The 12,195-nt window shown below is 48.8% G+C and overlaps 1 protein-coding gene across 10 annotated transcripts in view; it reads right to left on the bottom strand.

The window, feature by feature from the left end:
* The window catches only part of kcnab2a (potassium voltage-gated channel subfamily A regulatory beta subunit 2a), a 372,430-nt gene that overhangs the window by 321,275 nt on the left and 38,960 nt on the right, over positions 1-12,195 (bottom strand). For 2 of the 10 annotated variants that reach the window (XM_085967209.1, XM_085967210.1), the window contains exon 3: positions 6,245-6,300. The exons of the other annotated variants lie outside the window; for them this stretch is intronic. The gene's annotated coding sequence lies outside the window, so the exon portion shown is untranslated. The remainder of the gene's footprint in view (positions 1-6,244; positions 6,301-12,195) is intronic. 10 annotated transcript variants of the gene reach the window in all.

Raw genomic sequence — 12,195 nt, 5'->3', positions numbered from 1 at the left:
GGGGGAGGGAGACGGGGGGAGGGAGACGGGGGGAGGGAGACGGGGGGAGGGAGGGAGGGAGGGAGACGGGGGGAGGGAGGGAGGGAGACGGGGGGGAGGGAGGGAGGGAGACGGGGGGGGAGGGAGGGAGGGAGACGGGGGGGGAGGGAGGGAGGGAGACGGGGGGGAGGGAGGGAGGGAGACGGGGGGGAGGGAGGGAGGGAGACGGGGGGGAGGGAGGGAGGGAGGGAGACGGGGGGAGGGAGGGAGGGAGACGGGGGGGAGGGAGGGAGGGAGACGGGGGGGAGGGAGGGAGGGAGACGGGGGGGAGGGAGGGAGGGAGACGGGGGGGAGGGAGGGAGACGGGGGGGGGAGGGAGGGAGGGAGACGGGGGGGGGAGGGAGGGAGGGAGACGGGGGGGAGGGAGGGGAGGGAGACGGGGGGGAGGGAGGGAGGGAGACGGGGGGGAGGGAGGGAGGGAGGGAGACGGGGGGGGAGGGAGGGAGGGAGGGAGACGGGGGGGGAGGGAGGGAGGGAGACGGGGGGGAGGGAGGGAGGGAGACGGGGGGAGGGAGGGAGGGAGACGGGGGGAGGGAGGGAGGGAGACGGGGGGAGGGAGGGAGGGAGGGAGACGGGGGGAGGGAGGGAGGGAGACGGGGGGAGGGAGGGAGGGAGACGGGGGAGGGAGGGAGGGAGACGGGGGGAGGGAGACGGGGGAGGGAGGGAGACGGGGGGAGGGAGGGAGACGGGGGGGAGGGAGGGAGACGGGGGGGAGGGAGGGAGGGAGACGGGGGGGAGGGAGGGAGGGAGACGGGGGGGAGGGAGGGGAGGGAGACGGGGGGAGGGAGGGAGGGAGACGGGGGGAGGGAGGGAGGGAGACGGGGGGAGGGAGGGAGGGAGACGGGGGGAGGGAGGGAGGGAGACGGGGGAGGGAGGGAGGGAGACGGGGGGAGGGAGGGAGGGAGACGGGGGGAGGGAGGGAGGGAGACGGGGGAGGGAGGGAGGGAGACGGGGGAGGGAGGGAGGAGACGGGGGAGGGAGGGAGGGAGACGGGGGGAGGGAGGGAGGGAGACGGGGGGAGGGAGGGAGGGAGACGGGGGGAGGGAGGGAGGGAGACGGGGGGAGGGAGGGAGGGAGACGGGGGGGAGGGAGGGAGGGAGACGGGGGGAGGGAGGGAGGGAGACGGGGGGAGGGAGGGAGGGAGACGGGGGGAGGGAGGGAGGGAGACGGGGGGAGGGAGGGAGGGAGACGGGGGGAGGGAGGGAGGGAGACGGGGGAGGGAGGGAGGGAGACGGGGGGAGGGAGGGAGGGAGACGGGGGGAGGGAGGGAGGGAGACGGGGGGAGGGAGGGAGGGAGACGGGGGGAGGGAGGGAGGGAGACGGGGGAGGGAGGGAGGGAGACGGGGGAGGGAGGGAGGGAGACGGGGGAGGGAGGGAGGGAGACGGGGGGAGGGAGGGAGACGGGGGGGAGGGAGGGAGACGGGGGGAGGGAGGGAGACGGGGGGAGGGAGGGAGACGGGGGGAGGGAGGGAGACGGGGGGAGGGAGGGAGACGGGGGGGAGGGAGGGAGACGGGGGGAGGGAGGGAGACGGGGGGAGGGAGGGAGACGGGGGGAGGGAGGGAGACGGGGGGAGGGAGGGAGGGAGACGGGGGGAGGGAGGGAGGGAGACGGGGGGAGGGAGGGAGGGAGACGGGGGGGGGGAGGGAGGGAGGGAGACGGTGGGGAGGGAGACGGGGGGAGGGAGACGGGGGGAGGGAGACGGGGGGGGAGGGAGACGGGGGGAGGGAGACGGGGGGAGGGAGACGGGGGGAGGGAGACGGGGGGAGGGAGACGGGGGGGAGGGAGACGGGGGGGGGAGGGAGACGGGGGGGGGAGGGAGGGGGGGAGACGGGGGGAGGGAGGGAGGGAGACGGGGGGAGGGAGGGAGGGAGACGGGAGGAGGGAGGGAGGGAGACAGGGGGAGGGAGGGAGACAGGGGAGGGGAGGGAGAGGAGGGGAGGGGAGGGGAGGGAGGGATAGGACAGGGAGAGGACATGACAGGGAGAGGGGGGACACACAGGGGCAGGGAGACCAAGCGCCCCAAAATTGCCCTCGCAACGCGGGGCTCCCCAGCTAGTGTAATATAAAACAGTTAAAAGTGTCTATTAAACTAGCTTTTCTGGAAGGCTTTTAAACTATTCTTAGAAGTTGTCCATCAGCACATCTCTACGGCTGACCAGTTCAATTCATATAGATCTCAGGAAACGCATTTCCTTCTTGCGAAGGTGCTCAACCATAATAATCATGCCTCTGCAATGATCAATTCACTGAGCGTCATGACAGGGCTACTCAGATGAAATTACAACATTTCCATACATTTGTAAAATGTTTAACTGGCACAATTTCTCAATTAATGATCCTAACAGCCAGCATTTGAAAATTCCCTCCCCCATATTTAAACATTACCAATGGCACCACCATTCTACAGCTTTTATTTCCCAGCCTAAATTTGAATACAAATTCAAGAGGAAAAATTACTTTGGAGCAAATACTGCCAATGTAAATATTTTCTTTCATGTAGATGAGGGGAGTAGACAGAGGAAGAAAGAAAAGAAGTTGGAATTATTCTGCTAGTTATGAGATTTTTTGTTCCTCCAGTCACTGGCAGCCTAATAAAGTTCCACCACTTCCAATCCAAAAACCACAAAACAGCTGTTCAGCTGATGTAACAGCATATGTGCCAGCAAACAGCTCTCAGGTAGAGCACTCTGGAATCCTCTCTATTCATGGATATCAACCCAGAGATGTTCAGAAATGTGTAAAACTTCAGAAACACATGATTGCTTAGCAGTACTGTATCCATCTAGAAAGAAAGACAGACTTTTCTAGCACTGAATTTACATCATTCATGTCTCTGGAACCAACATCAGTGAACCAGACTGAGAAAATGAATTAGCCTTGAGACGGGAGGTTACTGGCTGGCCTACCACTTGCATTAGCTCAAAAGCAAGATACTGCAGATGCTGAAAATCTGAAATAACAGAAAATGCTGGAAATACTCAGCAGGCCAGGCAGCATCCGTGGAGAGAGAAACAGAGTTAACGTTTCATAGAAACATAGAAGATAGGAGCAGGGGTAGGCCATTCGGCCCCTCGAACCTGCTCCGCCATTCAATGCGATCATGGCTGATCATCCAAATTCAGTACCCGGTCCCTGCTTTCTCCCCATACCTCTTGATCCCTTTAGCCTTGAGAAATATATCCAACTCCTTCTTGAATATATTTAATGAATTGGCCTCTACTGCCTTCTGTGGTAGAGAATTCCACAGGTTCACCACTCTCTGGGTGAAGAAATTCCTCATTTCTGTCCTAAATGGCCTATCCATTATCCTTAGACTGTGACCCCTGGTTCTGTTCTCCCCGACCATCGGGAACATCCTTTCAGCATCTAGTCTGTCTAGTCCTGTTAGAATTTTATAAGTTTCGATGAGATCCCCTCATTCTTCTAAACCCCAGCGAGTACAAGCCCAATCGACCCAATCTCTCCTCATACGTCATTCCTGCCATCCCAGGTATCAGCCTGGTGAATCTTCGCTGCACTCCTTCCATGGCAAGAACATGCTTCCTCAGATAAGGCGACCAAAACTGCACACAATACTCGAGATGTGGTCTCACCAAGGCCCTGTACAACTGCAGCAAGACATCCTTGTTCCTGTACTCAAACCCTCTCGCTACGAAGGCCAACATACCATTTGCCTTCTTCAGGTCTGGGACACTTCTGATTCGCTCTTTTCCACTTATGGAGTCAAGATAGGGATGGTCGTGAGAAGTCTGCAAAGTCTGCTCTTCAAAGATTCAATCACTTCATAAGGAATTTGTCCCCCTACCTGAATTGGAGAGAATGGTGGGGAGAGGAAGAGTCCTTTATCGTGCCACTTTGGCTCAACTGGTAACACTCCTGCCTCCAAATCAGAAGGTCATGGGTTCAAGCCCCACCAGGGACTTGAGCTGACACTTCAGTGAGGAGGCACTGCTGCATTGTTGGAGGTAATGGCCCGTAATTTGCAGTCAGCAGCGAAGCAAAAGGAGCTCGCCGCTGACCTCGAAGAAAGCTGCCCAAAGAGATCACGCGTTCTCTGTGGCAAAAACTTGAGGTTTCTCGACGTGTAATTGATTGTAGTGCTGTGAATAGGGGATTCCTAGAGCAATACAACCATGATGTCATCAAGCTGGCTAAGCAGCCAATCACATTGAAAAATTCTCAGACAGCAACCCAGGAAATAAAAAGCAGCTTTTATCCTCACTTTTTAAAAATGTTAGAGAGCGAAATAAAGATTCTGTCTTTCACAGGGGGACAAGGTAGAACCTGAAATATCATGAACAAACTTCACAATGGAGAAATTTGACATTCCACAAATATAAAAATTCGTTTTTCAGAGCCAGAATGGTTGTTTAGCAGTCACTATGCTGTTAAAACCCCAGTTACACCTATTCCAACAAGGCATGACACTAGATGGGGTAATTAACAGCGATATTAGTGCAAAAAAGCTCAAGTTTTCATCAGTTCCACTGATTCCACTGATTGCCAGCTATGGGGGGGGGGGGGGGGGGGTTCCACAGCGCAGCCCGTGTCAGATCAGTAAATGACTGACTGCAACTTCAGGATTTCCACATTTAGATGCACAGGCGCTAAATCCTGAAGTTGCGGTCAGTTACAGAGGGGTAATGACAGTTCACCGTCATTACCCACCGCAAAGTCCGGGCCAATATCTTTTGGATGGACATTAAAGCAAGGCCAAATCTGCCCAATTGTAGGGAATTTCCCTGGCGTCCTGGCTAACATGCCTCTTTTAACCAACACAACCAAAAACACATTATCTGGTCATTCATTCTTGTTTGTGGAACCTTGTTATATGCAAATTGCATGCTGCATTTGCCTACATAACAAAAGTGACTGTACTAAGTAATCCATTGGTTGTAAAGCATTTTGGAGATTTAAAACGCCCCGAGGACATGGTATGGTGCTATATAAATACAAGTTTTTCTATTAGAAGTACTTCCTCTCCTACAGCAATAATTCCCTTTTTTGTATATGTAATTGAGTTGAAAAGCTAGTTTTGTGTCAATTTACACTTCGGGACTAAATTTTACATTTTAACTCCAGTTAGGGGATTTTCAGATGGTGGTCATCTGGATACAGAAGAAACATAGTTCAAATTTATTGGGACCCTTCTCAAAGGATGTAACAAAAAAGAAAATTAAAGAGACATAAGAATGTAATAAACCAGAGAATCTAAGGAGGCCAGCTCTACGATTTTTCTTTGTACTCATGAACTGAAAATAGCTTCTGAACAAACAGTTCTTTTGCGGAAAGAAAGCTCATACAAACTCTGGTCCCTGTAATTATTCTGTATGTATCACAGTATTCCTAAAATCATAACATTTTGAGGGGGAATAGACAATTATTTCAGAACGCTGTGACCGTACAATGGAGATCTAGCACTTGTTCAAAATTTAACCCATTACATACACTGGAAAAAATACTGGGTCAAATAGTTGTGATTGCAAAACATTTCACTATGGAGGGGCAATGGTCGGAGGGAGAAGACTCTGCTGCTCAGCAAACATGCCTATCTGGTGAACAAAGACTGGCTTGGAAATTGAAGCTATATGGAGACAAAAGTCCATTAGTTAGGAAAAGGTTAAAAAGAAATCAAAAACATGAATTAAGTCATTATATTTCTATAAGTCTTATGCTATAGCACATAGGACGTACAAACAATTGTATGCATATCATGCAACAGGAGATGCTCTCAAAGAGGTAAAATTATTCATCAGATTAATACAGGGATCAGAACCTCATATCAAAATATTTTGCCAAATTATGCACGTATGTGCTATCCCATGCAAATGAATTAAATCAGAAAAGATAATCTTACGTTTGTTTTCCTTCTTAAATCATTATCTGTTGAACACTAAAATGTCAGTTAAGGAATATTACTGGAGCAAAATCTTCAGATCCTATAGCCACGTAACATTGCCACAAAATATAATTTGTTTTAATGTGGCACTGCATAGCAAAACCTGGACAGACCTGGAGTGGTGGCACTGCCTCTGCTATAATATACACAAATGCCTGGCTATGCAGCAAAAAAAGAGAACCTGCATTCCCTCGACAGAGCTCATGCTGCATTGCATCTGTTACTCAGAATAATCTCAAAGCAAGACCTACATAAAAAACAAAGCTTTAAAAAGCATAATAAACCCCTCATTACACCCAGCTTACCTTTACCCCCTCTTCACAACACAATGTATGGTTCAAGTTCCGTTGAGGTTATCCTGCTGTAAAGGTGTCAAGGGGAAAAAAACAAAAAAAAACAAGACGTCTGTAGTTTAGGAAGAGAGATAAAGAAAGGAACAGAAACAGTCAGAGAGACAGAGACAGAGGGGAGAAAGAGAGGAGAGAGAGATAGAGGAAGAAAGAGAGACAGAGATAGACTATTAGATGCAAAGCACAGCCTCCTCTGCATAGTCTAGCACAGTCAGCAGTGAGGGAGGACAGACACAAGTACTACACAGGTTCCATGCCCAGAAAAAAAAAAATCAGCTGATCACAGAAGTATCTGGCCGAACAAAATCCATTTAGCAGAGCATGGTGAAAAAAAATGCTTTTACTGCAGTAAAGCAATTTACACTGTACAGTATTTGAATCCTGACTCGGCAAGTTTACATCTGCAAGAAGCTACACCTGTGCTGCTGTTATTTTTTCCCCACTGGTCTGAAATCTAAATGTTCCCATATAGACAAACTTGTTTATTGATTAGAACTCTAATTGGACGTGTTATTTTTGAAAAGTATGTAATGACTTCTCTGCCTACTTGACATTCAGATGTATTTAAAAAAAACACAACTGTGAAACAGCACCATCGATCACAATCGTCATGAACTGTAGTTCACTAAAGCCAACTAAGCTTTGCATTATATTTGTAGTCTCCTGAGCTAAAACTCTGCTCACTTATTGACCATTAGCTACTCTATGGCAAGGTTTTCACCACTACAAATAATTAGAAGGACTTTGGACTATGCTGCACGTAGTATACATTTAGGAGTTCTCTGTCCACTGTTTTTCAACACAGAATTCCTGGAGCAGGCATATAACAGCAGTGTGGCTACCACAATAATTTTACTCCCTTTAAAACATCTGTGTCTTAATACAGTATACAGAAAAAATACTTTGCTAGGCCAAATAGTTACATTTCTGTTTGCCATTTTTCCTATCTCATCACCAACAGTGGACTAAAACAATCTGCAATTTAGCTAATTTGGCTAGATCACAGCACAATGAATAATTTTACATAGACAAATGAGATAGCACCTTCTTAGTGATGTTTGCACTAACATACACAGTAACAAGTATATATATATACACAAGTGAAATCAGACTTGCATTCATTCCTAATGGCTGAAAATGGCCAATTATGTTGCAACAATCACAAAAGCCCAAATCAGTGATCTTCACAGTGACCTTTTATGGGGATGGCCGCCACCTAATTTATCACCATCTATAGTTGATTAGAAAACATATTTTGGGAGCATCTGCATTCCTGTTTTAACTACACTTTAAAATTGCAATCGGCCAGATCGGGGCAGGAAAAAATGGGCAAGGCCCCCACTCCATTTTAATTGCCCTCCCTGCCAAGTTTGCACTAGGCCCAGGTGTCTATTTTAGCATTTGCTTTCAATTCATGCCAAAAACAAACATTACTGGTCTCCTTGTAATATAGACATAAGAAAGGTCAAGATGAGGAACTCTGGCTCGCTAAAGCTCATGTACTACAGGGGTCCTCAATCACTTCAACTAGTCTGTGTCAGAAACAGACACTTTCAAAATGTTATTGAGACATCAAGAACATGTTTGACTGGTTGTCCACTCACCAAAATTATTTGTGAGCCTGTGGGCCTCAGTCCGAGTGGACCTCTAGTGATTAAATTAATACTGATTTAATATTTAACTGATTAGTAATACTCATGGGGAGAAAAATTCAGTATCGCCCCCGTCTGGGGCGCCATTATCGGCCGTGCGCAAAGTTTAACGCCTGGCGCTAATTATCGCCTCCGACGGCAAACTTGGCTTTTATCGCCCCTGGTGGGGATTGGAGCACTAAATCAGGCGCAAAGGCCGAGGAGCTAGGCGCTACCTCAGAGTGCTGGCGAAGCTCATGTGATGTCAGTCAGCAATGGAACACAGACACACTGGCGCCGGCCAGTTCTTAAAGGGGAGTTCTGACGAAAGGTCATCGACCTGAAACGTTACCGCTGTTTCTCTCTTCACAGATGCTGCTTGACTAGCTGAGTTTCTCCAGCAGTTTCTGTTTTTATCTTAAAGGGGAGGGTCGACCTTGCTCTCCATCCACACCCTGCTCATTGCAGCCTTGAATCTCGGCCTGGAGAGACCTGTACATCAAATCTGCTGTAAAGAACAATGGAGAGACCCAGGGAAAGAGCTCAGAGTGCAGCCCCCAGTCTCTTCTAAATCGATACAAGGGGAAATCAAAATGAACCTGCAAAGTGCTGCTCAGTACCCAAAACTCCTTCACACAGTGTAGAATCTCTCCAGAAGTCTCTCTCTCAGAATGCGTGGTGCAGAAATGTCACCAACAAAAAAAGGCAGGAAGCGGTCGCCTTTAAATAGCGCTCCCCCAGTCCCTTTCTGACTGCAAAACGCTCCCCTCAACCTGTCGTTGCTAGTGGCAGGCGGCGCCACTCAATATCCGGTCCGGGGTGCTACCGGGGCATTGCGCACTCGACTGACATCACAATCTGCCAGCACAAGAAATCGTGGCGGCAGTGTTTAGCGCCACCGCAAAATGTCTAGTTAATTTCGCGAGCGGCGCAAACATCGCCGCGCCCGGGCGCTAATTGCTTTGTGCCCCATTAGTGCCCTCTTAAGGCGCTAATGGGAGGTGCAAACAACTGAATTTTTCCCCCATGAAGCGTTACCTTTGCTACTTTCAGCATGCATTCCTCCACAGCCTCAGACTGAAGGATTTATCTAGTTTTCTCAGCATCTAACATACTTGCAATAATGCTTCCATTGCTGTTTCCCAGGATCTCACATGCAACAGGAAAGTGCGAGTTCTCCTGCTAAAAGAAACACTTGCATTTGGGCAGCACGGTGGCATAGTGGTTAGCACTGTTGCCTCACAGCGCCAGGGACCCGGGTTCGAATCTGGCCTCGGGTGACTGTCTGTGTGGAGTTTGCACATTCTCCCCGTGTTTGCGTGGGTTTTCTCCGGGTGCTCCGGTTTCCTCCCACAGTCCAAAGATGTGCGGGTTAGGTTGATTGGCTATGATAAATTGACCCTTAGTGTTAGGGGGATTAAATACGTGGGGTTACGGGGATCGGGTGGGATATGTGTCAGTGCAGGCTCAATGGGCCGAAATGGCCTCTATCTGCACTGTGGGGTTTCTGTGATTCTGTGATTCTCACACGGCTAGTCAAGAGCATCTGTGAAGAGAGAACTCCTTGAAGATCAGTGACTATTGTTACGTAGGCAAACATGACAACTAATTTATGCATGGCAAGCACCCACAAATAGCAATGAGATGAATTAGCCATTAATCCTGCAATGGTGTGATGAGATGCACTCAGCCAAACTCAAGGAACAAAATCTAGTTCCATGACAGCATTATTATACCATCTAACACAAGAGCACACAAACTGCTTCTTTTTCAGCAGGATTACACGAGAAATGTTGGGAATGTAAAGGAAAAGGCGGAAAACCAAAACAAAAAGCCTTGCATTTTATAGTGCTTTTCATGACCTCAGGACATCTCAAACACCTGACAGCCAAAGTACTTTTGAAGTGTAGTCACTGTTGAAATATAAGGAAATATGGCAGCCAATTTGCACACAGCAAGGTCCCACAAACAGCAATGAGATACATGACCAGATAATCTGTTTTAGTAATGTTGGTTGAGGGTTAAATATTGACCAAGGCACTGGGAGAACTCCCCTGTTCTTCTTCATGGGATCTTTTACATCCACCAGAGAGGGCAGATGGAACCTTGTTGTAAGAGGTCCCTTGGGTCGGAGCGATCATAATATGATCGAATTCTTCATTAAGATGGAGAATGAAGTAGTTGACTCGGAGACTAGGGTCCTCAATTTAAATAAAGGAAACTATGATGGTCTGAGGAGCGAGTTGGGTAGGATTGATTGGGGAATGGCACTCAATGGGTTGACGGTGGATAGGCAATGGCAAACATTCAAAGACCGAATGGATGAACTACAGAATTTGTTCATCCCAGTTTGGCATAAAAATAAAACAAAAAAGGTGACCCAACCGTGGCTAACAAGGGAAATTAGGGATAGCATAAGGTCCAAGGAGAGGGCATATAAATTGGCCAGAAAAAGCAATAATCCTGAGGATTGGGAGCAGTTTAGGATTCAACAAAGGAGGACAAAGGGATTAATTAAGAAAGGGAAAATAGAATATGAGAGTAAGCTTGCAGAGAACATAAAAACTGACTGTAAAAGCTTTTATAGATATGTGAAGAGAAAAAGATTGGTGAAGTCAAGCGTAGGTCCCTTGCAGTCAGAATCGGGGGAATTTATAATGGGGAACAAAGAAATGGCAGACCAACTAAATACATATTTTGGTTCTGTCTTCACAAAGGAGGACACAAATAACCTCCCAGAGATGCCGGGGAACATAGGGTCTGATGAAAGGGTGGAACTGAAAGAAATCAGTATTTGTAGGGAAATGGTGTTAGGAAAATTGATGGGACTGAAGGCCAATAAATCCCCAGGGCCTGATAATCTACATCCCAGGGTACTTAAGGAAGTGGCCCTAGAAATAGTAGATGCATTGCTGGTCATCTTCCAGAACTCGATAGACTCTGGAACGGTACCCATGGATTGGCGGGTAGCTAATGTTACCCCACTATTCAAAAAAGGTGGTAGAGAAAAGGCGGGGAATTATAGACCGGTAAGCTTGACATCGGTAGTGGGGAAAATGCTAGAGTCCATTATAAAAGATGTAATAGCAGAGCACTTGGAAAGCAGTGACTGGATCGGACAAAGTCAACATGGATTTACAAAAGGTAAATCATGCTTGACTAATCTACTGGAATTTTTTGAGGATGTAACTGGTAAAACAGATAAGGGAGAACCAGTGGATGTGGTGTATTTGGACTTTCAGAAGGCTTTCGATAAGGTCCCGCATAAGAGGTTAGCGTGCAAAATTAAGGCACATGGGATTGGGGGCAAGGTATTGACTTGGATAGGAGAACTGGTTGGCGGACAGAAAGCAAAGAGTTGGAATAAACGGGTCGTTTTCCGAGTGGCAGGCAGTGACTAGTGGGGTACCGCAAGGATCGGTCCTAGGACCCCAGCTGTTCACAATATATATTAATGATCTGGACGAGGGAATTGGATGTAATATCTCCAAATTTGCAGACGACACAAAGCTGGGGGGGAGGGTATGCTGTGAGGAGGATGTCGTGAAACTCCAGCACGATTTGGACAGGTTGGGTGATTGGGCAGAAACATGGCAAATGCACTATAATGTGGATAAATGTGAGGTTATCCACTTTGGTGGCAAAAATGGGAAGGCAGATTATTATTTGAATGGTAATAGATTGGGAGAAGGGGAAGTGCAAAGAGACCTGGGTGTTCTTGTACACCAGTCGCTGAAGGTAAGCATGCAGGTGCAGCAGGCGGTTAAGAAGGCAAATGGTATGTTGGCCTTCGTAGCAAGAGGGTTCGAGTACAAGAACAAGGATGTCTTGCTACAGTTGTACAGGGCCTTGGTGAGACCGCACCTTGAGTATTGTGTGCAGTTTTGGTCGCCTTACCTGAGGAAGGACGTTCTTGCCATGGAAGGAGTGCAGCGAAGATTCACCAGGCTGATACCTGGGATGGCAGGAATGACGTATGAGGAGAGATTGTGTCGATTGGGCTTATACTCACTGGAGTTTAGAAGACTGAGGGGATCTCATCGAAACCTAGAAAATTCTGTCAGGCCTGGACAGACTAGATGCAGGAAGGATGTTTCTGATGGCCGGGGAGTCCATAGTCTAAGGATAAGGGGTAAGCCATTTAGGACTGAAATGAGGAGGAATTTCTTCACCCAGAGAGTGGTGAACCTGTGGAATTCTCTGCCACAGAGGGCGGTGGAGGCCAGTTCATTAAGTATATTCAAGAAAGAGTTGGATATATTTCTTAAGGCTAAA

The sequence above is a fragment of the Somniosus microcephalus genome, chromosome 25 (genome assembly GCF_052327205.1).
Source record: "Somniosus microcephalus isolate GS21.2 chromosome 25, FLI_Smic_1.0, whole genome shotgun sequence".
NCBI lineage: Eukaryota > Metazoa > Chordata > Chondrichthyes > Squaliformes > Somniosidae > Somniosus > Somniosus microcephalus.
Note: the sequence above shows the minus strand (reverse complement) of the source record. Positions and strands in the feature narration are given on the sequence as shown.